The 12,309-nt window shown below is 35.8% G+C and overlaps 1 protein-coding gene across 9 annotated transcripts in view; it reads right to left on the reverse strand.

Annotated features, from left to right (window-relative positions):
* Positions 1-12,309, reverse strand: part of DNM3 (dynamin 3) — a 535,391-nt gene that overhangs the window by 282,626 nt on the left and 240,456 nt on the right. The gene's annotated exons all lie outside the window — the stretch shown is intronic.

The following is a 12,309-nucleotide window of genomic DNA, read 5'->3' on the forward strand; positions in this document are numbered from 1 at the left end:
TGCTACTGTGTTTGCTGTGCTCCCATTTTCCCAATAAGATTACAGCTTACTCATTCAGAGCATAGACTTTCTGGGCTTTTAGGTCAGTTCTGCCATTTACTAGCTCTGTGAACTTAGGCAACTTACTTATTTAGGCAACCAAGCCTCATTTATTTTCATGTAAGAATTGAAACTAATAATCCTAAATTCAAATAGATTTTGCAAATACTAAGTGAGATGAATGTATATAAAGTACTCAACAGGATGTCTGGCATCAATGAATAGTAGATATTATTATCAAACAGAGATCAACTGTGCTATATACTCCTTTGGAATATCAAATACACATACCTTCCCTAGATCACAAATTAGTCAATTAAATATTGTAACATGGTTCTAAATCAAGGGCAATATCAACACCAAGGACTACTATAAACATGTGGCAGTCTTATTGCATTGTCACAATATCTGGGATGTTAAGGATGATAAAGGAAAATCTCTCCCATCTAAAGCAACAATAGCATCTGCTAGGGTTTAAATATAATTCATATATCTCTAATTGTTAATCACAGTTTCTTTATTAGATTAGAATTTACTATTTTCAGAATCACATTTCAGAGCTACACATAATTTTTTTTTTTTTTTTTTTTTTTTTTGAGACAGGGTTTCATTCTATCACCCAGGGTGGAGTATCCTGGCACAATTTCAGCTTACTGTACCCTCGATCTCCCAGGCTCAGGTGATCCTTCCACATCAGCCTCCTGAGTAGCTGACATAGGTGCACGCCACCATGCCCAGCTAATTTTTGTATCTTTTGTAGAGACAGGATTTGCCATGTTGCCCAGGCTTGTCTTCAATTCCTGGGCTCAAGCAATCCACCTATGTCAGCCTTCTAAAGTGCTAGGATTACAGGCATGAGCCACTGTACCTGGCCTACATGTAATAATTGTTGTGGTGACATATTATTTAGATGGAAAACTGTAAGAATCAAGCCTGAAATGACAATTAAATTTAAAGTACATTTTTTCCTTTGAATGATAGAAAGTAATGTCCAAAATTAATAAGCAGTTTTAATATATTTTAGACTCTCCCTTTTGGATGTTAATGTCACAGTTTGAGTCATTATTTTATAGAACATTTACATATCTGGTCATTTAATTCCAGATTTTAAAATATTTAATACTTTCATTCATTCAACAATTACTTGTTGGGTATTTATAAGCAGATTCTATGTTAGACACATAGAATACGGCAGTGAAAATGGAAACTACTATCCCTGCTCTAACCAAGCATATAGCCAAATTCGGGAGGTAGACATTAAACAAAACTTGGGTGAGAAGACTATTTCTATGGGAACATGCAGTTGAGGACTGAAAATAGTGTAGAAGTCAGGAAAAATACTCCTAGGAAAGTGCTATTTAAACTGAGGTAAATGAAATGATGTTTGGGCAATAATTGAAAAGAACAGGGAAAGGGCCTGAGCTATTGAAGCGGACTGGAGACCTGGAGGACAGAATTTAGGAGTGCCAGGGGCAAGAGAAGGAAAAGGGAACAAAGAGGGAATGAATAATGGATGTTGGAACTTTAACTTTATCTTAAATGTAAAGGAGTATTTTTGAATGATTGTAAGCTGAGGAGTAACAGGTTCAGAATTTTTTTTCGTTTGTTTACACTAAAACAAAACAAGAGAACAACATATCAACTGTTTGCCTAGTTTGTAATTTCAGCAAAACGTTTCAGGGAAGAGTGTTGGGGTTCCTGGTTAAAGTTAGTCTTTTAATTATTTGTAGATTTTAATTACGCATATTCTTCCCAACCTGCTTAATCATGGCTAACTGAAAATTGGCTGTAACTCAAGATTCTCCATGAAGAAACTTAATAAAGTATGTAACAGATGAATTCCTGATTTCTATTGAAAACTAAAGAACATATAAGTAACAGGCATTTTGATTTCTGATGGGAAATGGAGAGGCCCTGGTAAATATCAGTCATCCAGAGCAGCTATTTTGTTAATCCCATAAACTAGTTGCAGATGTTGGCTCAAACAGCGAGGCTTTGCATCTGTAATTTTAAAATTGTCTCATATTTCTAAAACCTGACTCCGCATGCACCGGAAATCAGTGACATGAATTATGAACTCCAGGAAGAGGAGACACACAAGAAATGCCAGAAGTGATAGGAGATAATATTTGGAGCAGTGGTCAGGCTATGTGCACAGGATGAGTGAAGGATGACATGGTTCCTTCCTCCAGGACATGGATCCTGCAACCAGGCATTTGAAAATGAAATCCCGCAAGTAGATGTACCAAACAAGAGGAAGTCATTTATAGATAGTTGAGTTCTCAAAAACAAATCCTCCTTTTCCCTTTTCCTCCTCCACTTTTTATAGCAGGTCAACAGGAAGACCAGAGTTGCTGGAAAAGAAAAAGATGTTTGAAGAGAAAAGAATATATATGTTAAAAATTCCATGCCTTTGTTAAGAAAATTGGTTTTAGTAGACTAGCAAAGGAAACAATAAAATGACTTGCTATTAAACTGAGGTTTTTGTTATAATTGCACTTCCTTATGAAAGACAAAAGCCAACTGAGACTCAAATTAAAACTTTAAAAAGGGGCTGGAGATGGTAAAACTCCATAAAGAATTCATATTCTATTGCAAACAAATAATAATCATAGGCATTAGAAATTGTTTAAATTATGACTATATTTAGTATTCATATTTTTATTTCTCAAGCTTATTTTATTTTTGTTCAGCATTTCCAAAGTAATTCTCCATCCAGACAATATAAATGATAGTGCAGCTAATAATCTGCCCACAGAGGCCATCCATCACAAGCTAAGTGTGTAAATAACCTTACCGAGAATCAGGACAAAAACTTCAGCCAATTATTTGGTAAGGCAAGAGTACACTGCAAAGCTTCAAGGAACTGAGGTTCAATTATAAAACCAGGACACTCATTTCCTGGATAGGGAACACTCATCCCGTGTAATTTAGCCTAATGGAATTCCCTGAGGTGGGGAATGAATTGCTTGCTGAGTCAAAGAAATTTCATAGCAACTTTCGGAGTAAGACATTTCATTCCCTAGTTAGTAAATGTGCTACATGTTTACATTTTTTTCAAGAGATTATCTCTTAAGTTTTACTTTAGAAAATATATACTGCTAGGGAAATAAAACACTTTGCTTTTTCCGGAAATATTCAGATAAATCTGAGACCTGCATTAACTCTTTCACGCTACTAGGACTACTCCAATTAAATCAAAATCTTGCTGTACCATCAAATTACTCCCAAGGGAGAGTAAAAATGATTCCACAGAAGCTATAAGAGACTTGGTCACCGCAAATGTCTGAGGGAAAAAAGAAAAGGAAGGACTTAACTAAGGGGTGGGAGATTTATAGCAAATGGAATTTTGAACTGACATGTAGAGCTACTATGCAGTAAATCTGAGACCCTAAGATTAGAAGACATACACTTATCTGAGGAGGAAAAAAGTAAGATTGTTTTCAAATAGGATTATCCTATTACAAAACAAAAGTTTAAAATTTATGATAAAATGTCCTGACATGCCCTGGAATTTAGGGACCTTGACACTGGGACTTAAGATACAGCAAAGTCCTGAGTGAGAATGGAGCCCAGAATGTTAACCACAAGGTACCCCCCGCCTGACTGCTGTGATCAACATAAGCTTTCTTTTTTATGAATACATAATGCAGGACTCCTTGAAATATCCTAAGAATGTAAAGATGTCTCTGTATTTTGAGGAATATTCTGACTCAAGAAAAATTCTATAATGTTATTGCACAGAATGTGAAAAGATTCATGCTTTGGGGACAGAAAATGCAATTTTCCTTGGTCATGGTGAATTTGGGACATATTTATTTTCAGAGGATTTGATTTCAGTATGAGGAGCAATGAAGAAAGATAACAAAAGAGCACTATTGGAAATATATACAAGAATGTCTCATCTATTTATCCTGATTTTCACTGTGATAATGAACCAGTGACATCCTTCCAAAAGAACCTTCTGGTATGCAATATGGACATCATCACTAACAAAAGATCTCATGACACCTTTATAGTCAATGAGGTTTTATAATTTGTCCTTTGCTAAACCCTTAAATGGCTAAATTGAAAGATCTGGAGTTCTCGCAGGATAATAAGAGAAGAGATTGACATCCTTGCAAAGGAGTCTCAGCCTATAAACTGATGGTGTTTCTCCCAACTGGCCAACAAATGAGAGCCCTTTTACTTTTTTTTCACATTCCACTTAGTAACTATACCAAGTTTAACCATCTTCTTAAGACATCCATGTAACTCCTACTCCCCTCACTCCCAACAGATGAACCAGCCTCTTGTTTTATCTAGCAAATTGAAATGAGCAGAAAGAAAGTATGTGATTTTTTTTTCTCCCCAATTTTGGTGACATTTCTCTTTCAATGGAAATTTTAATAGTAGTGCATATTCCTTCTTTTTTCACAAAAAATAATGTTATCTTAAATTGAATAATAAGAAAATTAGCTCAATGGCAAACAATCATTCCCAATAACCAAACTCCAAACCTCAAGTGGTCTGCCTGCCTTGGCCTCCCAAAGTGCGGGGATTACAGGCCCAAATTTATTTCTTTATCACACTAAATATATTTTAAACCAAAATCCAACATTAAAACTGATGGTAAAAGACTAAAAACATTCCCACTAAAGTAAAAAGCAGCTTAGAAAATCTAGTACTATTTATAGTTCTGAAAGGAATAATATATGAAAATAGAAATAAAAGATGCAACTACACAGTTAAGATAAAATTTATAATTGAATTTTTAAAACTACTAGAGAATCCAGTAAACTCCAGCAATACAAAACATATGCTTAAAAATCAATGGTTTTTGTGTATCAATAAATAATTAGAAGATATAATTGAAAAATCCTACTTAAAATTACAGCTTGAGTATTTTCAGCTATTTTATATTTTAACAAGAAATGTAAATTTACCTAAATTAAGGGAGGAAACAGAGTTATAAAAACAGAACAAACAACTATTTGATTGGATAGGAAAACAGGAAGTAAAAAACTGAGACTTCATCCCATATGAATTTATAAGCTTTACATACAACCAATAGAACTCAACTGAAAGAATAATAATAATAATCTTCAACTGAAAGAATAAGTTACCTACAAAAGTAAAATTCATTTTTGAAAAAAGGAGAGTAAATAAAAGGGAAAACCTAGCAGTTATTAAAATAGACTGCTGCAATAATTAAAAAGTGTGTCACTGTACAAAAGTCAACAGATGGAGGGACAACATAAATAAGTTAGATACAGACTCTAGCTTAAGAGTTCACCCTTCACCAGGTCTGAGGTCAGAATTCTGCCACTTATCCATTGTATGACCTAGGGTAAACTATTTAACTTTTCTAAGCTTCAGTCCCATCATTTATAAAACAGGAAAAACACTAGACCCTAATGCACAGGGTTGCTGTAGAACTGCATGAGTGGATGTAAGGAAAACATTCAAGGCAATACCTAGCCATAAAGTAAACTTTTAAGGAATGTGAACCGCTATGATTATTATGCTACTATTGTTGACATTATTATACAATCAAGGAAGTATTGCAAATCAATGGTGATGGTATGGACTATTCATATGATTATATTTATACATTAGCCCCTTTGGAATAATAATAATAATAACCAATAGTAACTGAGTTGTTACAACATACAAACACAGTACTTGATATAAACTAATGTATTTAATCTTCACAACAACTCTAAGATGCAATAATCATATTCCTTTTGCAAATGAGGAAACAGAGAAACAGAGATATTAAGGAACTTGCCCATGGCTGGCAAGAGACAGAACCAGACCTGGCAGATTCTATGCTCTTAGCCTCTATACGCTGCTCCCTAAGTGAGTGCCTCACCTTGTACCGTGTGCCATGACAAATCTCAGACAAGTTACAGAGACAAATGTCAATAACAGATTCATAAAAATGTTATAAACGCTAGGATGAATATCTAACTGCTCTTAAGGTAGGTACCACCTTTCTAAATGTAAATACAGTAGAAGACATGAGAGAACAAAGAACAACAAAGATTACTACAAAACGTTTTTAAAACTTCACCTCAAGAACCCTATAAATAAATTAAATTCTACATAAGAACATTTATTAAAAACTGTTAATAAGTATGATAAAAGATCAATATAAATATTAGATCAAAATTCTGTTATGAATCACTAAAAGTTAAAAAAAATCAAAGAGATTATAAACACAAGCATTAATGGCTCATTCTAAAGAGAAGATACTAATGGCCAATAAGCATAAAAAATATTTCTCCACACTGGTAAGTTAGAGACATAAGAACTGTGGTTTAAGAGGATAGAAGTGTATGATCAGCAAACAAAAAAATATATTTTTAATATGGCTAAGTACAAAAATCCACAAAAATATTGGAAGAAAATGTAAGATAAAAAATAAATCCCATAAAATGTTTAAAATTGTCTAAACCAAAATTATAATCTTTTGTTTTATACAGTGAACAAATTGAAAATCAAGAGATAGATAATTAGAAAATATTTGTACTATACATAAAATACAAAAAAAATTAAAACATGGACTATTTTTAAAAATCCTAAAAATCAATAGCAAAATAATACAATGGTTTCCTAAAATGGGCAAAGGACACATCAGACATTTAATAGGAGAAGGGATACCAAAGTCTGTTTAGTCAGTATGAGGCTTCTTGGTAACTTTCAGTAAGTAAAATGTGAATCAAAACAACAATGTATTATTCTTTCTATTAGACTATCAGAAATTATATAAAATATAATTATCCAGTACTGGGGTTTGAGGTACTTACATATATAGTTGTTGGGTCTATGAACTCATTCAGCTGCTTTGGAAAAACTGGAAACAGGACAAATACCTATCCTTAGGGAAATGTGAATTAAGTATGGCACATCTGTACTGTAGAACACTATAATATTGTGCCACAAAGAAGTTTTGTCATCTTCTGTCTGTGAATTTACATGGAAAGATCCCTAAGACATATCACTAAGTGAATAAAGTGAGTTCAATTTCAAATTTTACTCATCAGCTACCATACACCTGCTTTTAGATGTTGTTAGGGATACGTTAATAAACAAGAGACAAAAATTCTTGCTTGGTGGAGTTTACAATTTTAGCATAAACCTGTACAATATTTGTCTATTTTTATTTTTTAAATCACAGTGTCTTTGTGTATGAGTGTATATACATGTACTTGTGTGTATATATATGTGTATATATACTCCAAAATGATAACAGTGGTTGTAGCAATGGAGGTGAGTAGGATTGGGTGGGGGTCAAGAGTACATTTACTTTATCTGCATTATTTAACTTTTTCACAATAAAAAGTGTGATCATATATTTATTGTTTAATTTGAAAATTACAGATTCAAAATTATGTTACTTTGGATACAAGTAACAAATGGATACTTTGTTGGCTCCATGGATACTTTGTGCTAAATAAGCTATACAGTGGTTAACAAAATAATATCTTAGGCGAGAAACACTAACATTTTTAAATGTTACCAAAATTCCAAGGAATTGTAATGATACAGGCATTTTCTTACTTGGAATCAAACACACCACACTTGTGAAAAAGAGAGTATCAAAGAGGATAAAAGAGACAGAGGGAGTACCAAAGAGAGAGAGAGAGAGAGAGAGAGAGAGAGAGAGAGAGAGAGAGAAAGAAGGAAGCAGGGAGGGAAAGAGAGGAGCTATGTGGCAGCTGGGGGGAGCAGCAGGAGAGATGCCTTGGTTTCACCAGTTGTTCTTCCTCAGGTGAAACAAGCCCTTGCCTCTACTGCCCCAGAGAAAAAAACATAGCAGAAACCCAGATCCTGCCTATTAAATAGGGTTTTTCAAAGTAATTTTGAGTACATAAGATAATCTCTTCACTGGCTTTTATGCTCTAAACCCTCCATTAAGATGCAACTTGGCTGTAAAAATATGGAAAGTACATCTGCTTATTTTCTGGGGAAAAAAGCACAAGTGGCATAGATTAAATACTATTCCAAATAAAACTCTACATTTCAAAGATGCAGAAGAAATTAACAGGCTGTATATTTGACCAAGTGTGGTTTTCATAAACTCTAATCTCTATTTTATTATAATAAAATAATGATTATTTTATTTTATAAGCTATTGACTAGCCCTTTGGAGATATTTTTATAGAATTAAAAAATAAAATGGAAACAAATTCAAATAGCCATTGTGTTTTTTTGTTAATCAGATTAATTTATATAAACCCATGTTCACTCTTTTCAGATCTAACAGCTTTATTATAAGAATAATTTTAAGTGGCCAGGCAAGGCAGCTCACACCTGTAATCCCAGCACTTTGAGAGGCCAAGATGAGAGGATCACCTGATATCAAGAGGTCAAGGCTAGCCTGGTCAACATGGTGAAATCCTGTTTCTACTAAAAATACAAACATTAGCCAGATGTGTATTCCAGCTGCTCAGGAGGCTGAGGCAGGAGAACTGCTTGAACCTGGGAGGCAGAGGTTGCAGTGAGCTGAGATCATGCCACTGCACTCCAGCCTAGGCAACAGAGCAAAACTCTGTCTCAAAAAAAAAAAAAAAAAAAAGAAAAAAAATTAAGTAATAAAATAAGCAAATTAATTTAAATGATGAGACTCTGAATAATTAAGGCTACAAAATGAGGTTCTTAATGAAATTTATAAACTATTAGAACTGTGGTTAAACACGGTGATTAAGATTTGAATCCTAGTGCTATCATTTATGATCTGTGTGACTGTACACATTACTTGGCCTCCCCATGCCTCAGTTCCCCTATATGTAAAACTGACATAATAGGGGTACCTACCTCATAGAGTTGTTGAGAGGAATTAGTGAACTAATGTGTGTAAAACACCCAACACCATACCTAAGTACCTAACTAGCATTATCTCATTTAATATGAAAACCTCATTAAACAGTTGCTATTATTATCAGCTTATTACAGATTAGAAACCTGAGGTACAGTAAGGTTTAATTAATTTGCTCATGATGACACAGTGACTCCACTATGTCAGCTCTGAAGAACCACCGCACTATGTTGCTTCTCAATTTAGCAGAGTTAACAGAATTATTTTTAAAACAAGAGAGAGAGAAGGGAAAATTCATTAATTGGAAAAAATCATTAAATTTAATTAATAAGTGAACCATAGGGTTTTAATAATAAAGTATTAACCATCTTATACTCCTTTAAAAAGATAACATACACAAAAATCCCATTATCCAAATTAGATTGTTCTGAAGATAAACAATGCTCAGCAAGTACCTGCCTTCATCTGTGATGCATCTCCCCCCGCATCTATCCTCTCTTCTTCCAAAAACAGCTCTCTCAGGGGGAGAAGCAGCCCATGTGTTCTGGTGAGGTGCCTCCCCTGTCCCATATGATGTGGCCTAAGTTAATCAGTATACCTCATTCCCCGGCCATAGTGGATGCATCAGAAATGAGCACATGCTCCACGCCAGTCCAATCAGACTGAACCTCAGAAGGTTTTCTGAAAATCCTGGGAAAAAGACTCTTATTTCTGCTGGATTCAAACTAGGAAAAACATCCCCTGAAGACTGATGACAGTCATCTTGCAATCCTTTGGGGCAAGAACAGAACCACAGCAAAAGGGCAGAACAAAAATATGGAAAGAAAAAACTAGTTGTGGATTAAATAGTGCTTGATTCTATCCCTGAAGTGTTCATTCATGTAAACTAACAAATTCCCTTTTTTCTAGGGTCATTTGAGTTTTCTGAAATTTACATCTCAAAAAAATCCCAACCAATAGAGCTATCAGTACTGGGAAGTCAGGTAAGAGTGGGGGTTAAGAGTGACAGACCCTAAAAGGTGGAATTAGCTAATTGGAGAAAGGCGAGAAGGCTGGAAGGATCTCTCGGTTTTAGGTTAGGATGTTGGCAATCGTTGTTATTCATTTGTTAAGGAACTAATTAAACTCTCACCTTTTTAATATTGGACTCAAACCATGTTCTTACAGAGGTTGAAGAACTAGGAGACAGGGTAAAAAAATTTCAGGATAGTGAGGTGTCTTTACAACTTTCTGAGACCTGTGAGATCCTACAAAAAAGAGACTAGTGTCTACTGAAACTAGTTTTCAGAAAGTAGGGAGAGAAGAAATCCTGTTTGGAAGGAACTGTCTTTTTCTGTTTGCAGCCTATAATACAAAAGGTTGATAATTCAGTGACCTGGAGACCTTCGGGTTTAAGAAAGCCAAATTTCATATTCCAATCTAAAGTTAGAATAATAGTGGACACATGGATGGCAAACAAAACTGAAAATAAGCTTGGGACTAAGAGGTACCATAATATCCAGGTTCATGCGAGCACCTGCTCTACTTCCTGCTTAAAGAAAAAGTCTTTCCCAGTATACAATTGCAGTTGGATACATTCTTGGGCCAAGGAACATGTCAGCAATGCCTTCCTGCTAGACTCTTGATGGCAAAGAAATGAATTATTAGTCATGTAAATGCCACATCAGTTCTCCTGGCCCCTTACATATTCCAACCAAGGAAATTTCATCCCCATTGGTATTCAGCTACTCACACCTTCTGAAGACAGTGCTCCACAAATATCTTTAGCTATCACTTGTTGTGCCCCTCCCTCCAGTGTTTGTTTTCTCTTACTCCAATAACACCTCGGACTTTCAGGTGCCATTCTCTTTACTCTTAAACCTTCAGATGGCCGGGTGCAGTGGCTCACGCCTGTAATCCCAGCACTTTGGGAGGCCAAGGCGGGTGGATCACAAGGTCAAGAGATCAAGACCATCCTGGTCAATACGGTGAAACCCTGTCTCTACTAAAAAAAATACAAAACATTAGCTGGGCATGGTGGCGTGTGCCTGTAATCCCGGCTACTCAGGAGGCTGAGGCAGGAGAATTGCCTGAACCCAGGAGGCGGAGGTTGCGGTGAGCCGAGATTGCGCCATTGCACTCCAGCCTGGGTAACAAGAGTGAAACTCCGTCTCACCAAAAAAAAAAACCTTCAGATATAGCACACCACTCACTGACGTTAACTTCCCACCTCGTCACTTCTTTTCCTTAATCCTGGCACACACTTTTTCTGATTTTTTGTAAAACCCCCAGTTCGCTGGCTTGTCCATTTCCTTTCAAGTGTCAGTCAACATCATGGGGTTTTTGTTTGTTTGTCTGTTTGTTTATTTTGTCTTTTTCTTTTTCCTGAGCACAAGCTCAGAGTTTATTTTCCTCCCTTGCAGCTAGGTGAGCCCAAACAACTAAGTTGTGTTCAACGAAATGGAAATGATGTGTGTCACTTATAGACTGGGTCTTAAAAACCTCCCTTGCCCAGGCTTCTGTCTTTCCCATTCTGCTGGAAGAATGAAATTTGCAGGTTCTATGCAGGAGAAGGTGGAGAAGGGAGATTTTGGAATCTCTGGAATTCCAGAACCCAGTCTGTTACTAACCATGTGAAGCAAGGTATCTCCTTGCATCTTGATGACCTTCATTGAATTGTTACAGCAGGGTGAATTAAGTTTGTATTATGCTAATCTACTGAAATCCTGAAGTTGTTTGTTACTTGGTTAAACTATCCTGATTAATACATTAAAGCTACTCATATGAGATTACACAGTCCTTGACCTCAACCTGTCTCTCTTAAAAACTCTAACTCATGTTCTCTCTTTACCTTCCATGCTGCATCCCTAGAAAACCTCCAGCTCAGAATACCAATTCATTTGTCTGTGTTCTCAGCTTTATGCCACCTTCTAACTATAGAGCAGAAGAGCAATTTATAAAGCCAAAAGAACTTGTGCTATCACTGGACCCTCAAATAGTCCGCAACCTGCACAGGACCTTCCACAACTCTCTGACAACTTCCTCCAAGTTTCTTGAGCTCTTAGAACTATTGACCATTCTCTCCTTTTAGCTTTTGTTCGACCAATCTCCAAGTTTTCCTGCCTCTCTCATCACTTCTTAGTTGCCTTTTCAGTTCCCCATTCAGTTCCAGTTCTTCTTTCTCCATTATGCTTTAAGTCCTATATTCCTTTCTATGTTCTCATCCTTTGGAGGTGGTCTCATCTACTCCCATGGCTTCAGTTACCATGTATTTATTGACAACCATGAAACGTATCTCCAGGGTACATGAGTCCTGAACCTCAAACCCCAATGATGTTTCCAATAAGCACAAACATTCAAAATGAAATCAGCATCTTCTTCTCTCATCTCCCCTGACACCTGCTTTGCCTCCTCTTGCACTACCTTTGTCAGTGCATCCCCTTAGCCGTAAGCCTAGAAGGATGACTTAACTCCCTGAGAACTCTTTA

Source organism: Saimiri boliviensis, chromosome 19 (assembly GCF_048565385.1).
Source record: "Saimiri boliviensis isolate mSaiBol1 chromosome 19, mSaiBol1.pri, whole genome shotgun sequence".
Classification (NCBI taxonomy): domain Eukaryota; kingdom Metazoa; phylum Chordata; class Mammalia; order Primates; family Cebidae; genus Saimiri; species Saimiri boliviensis.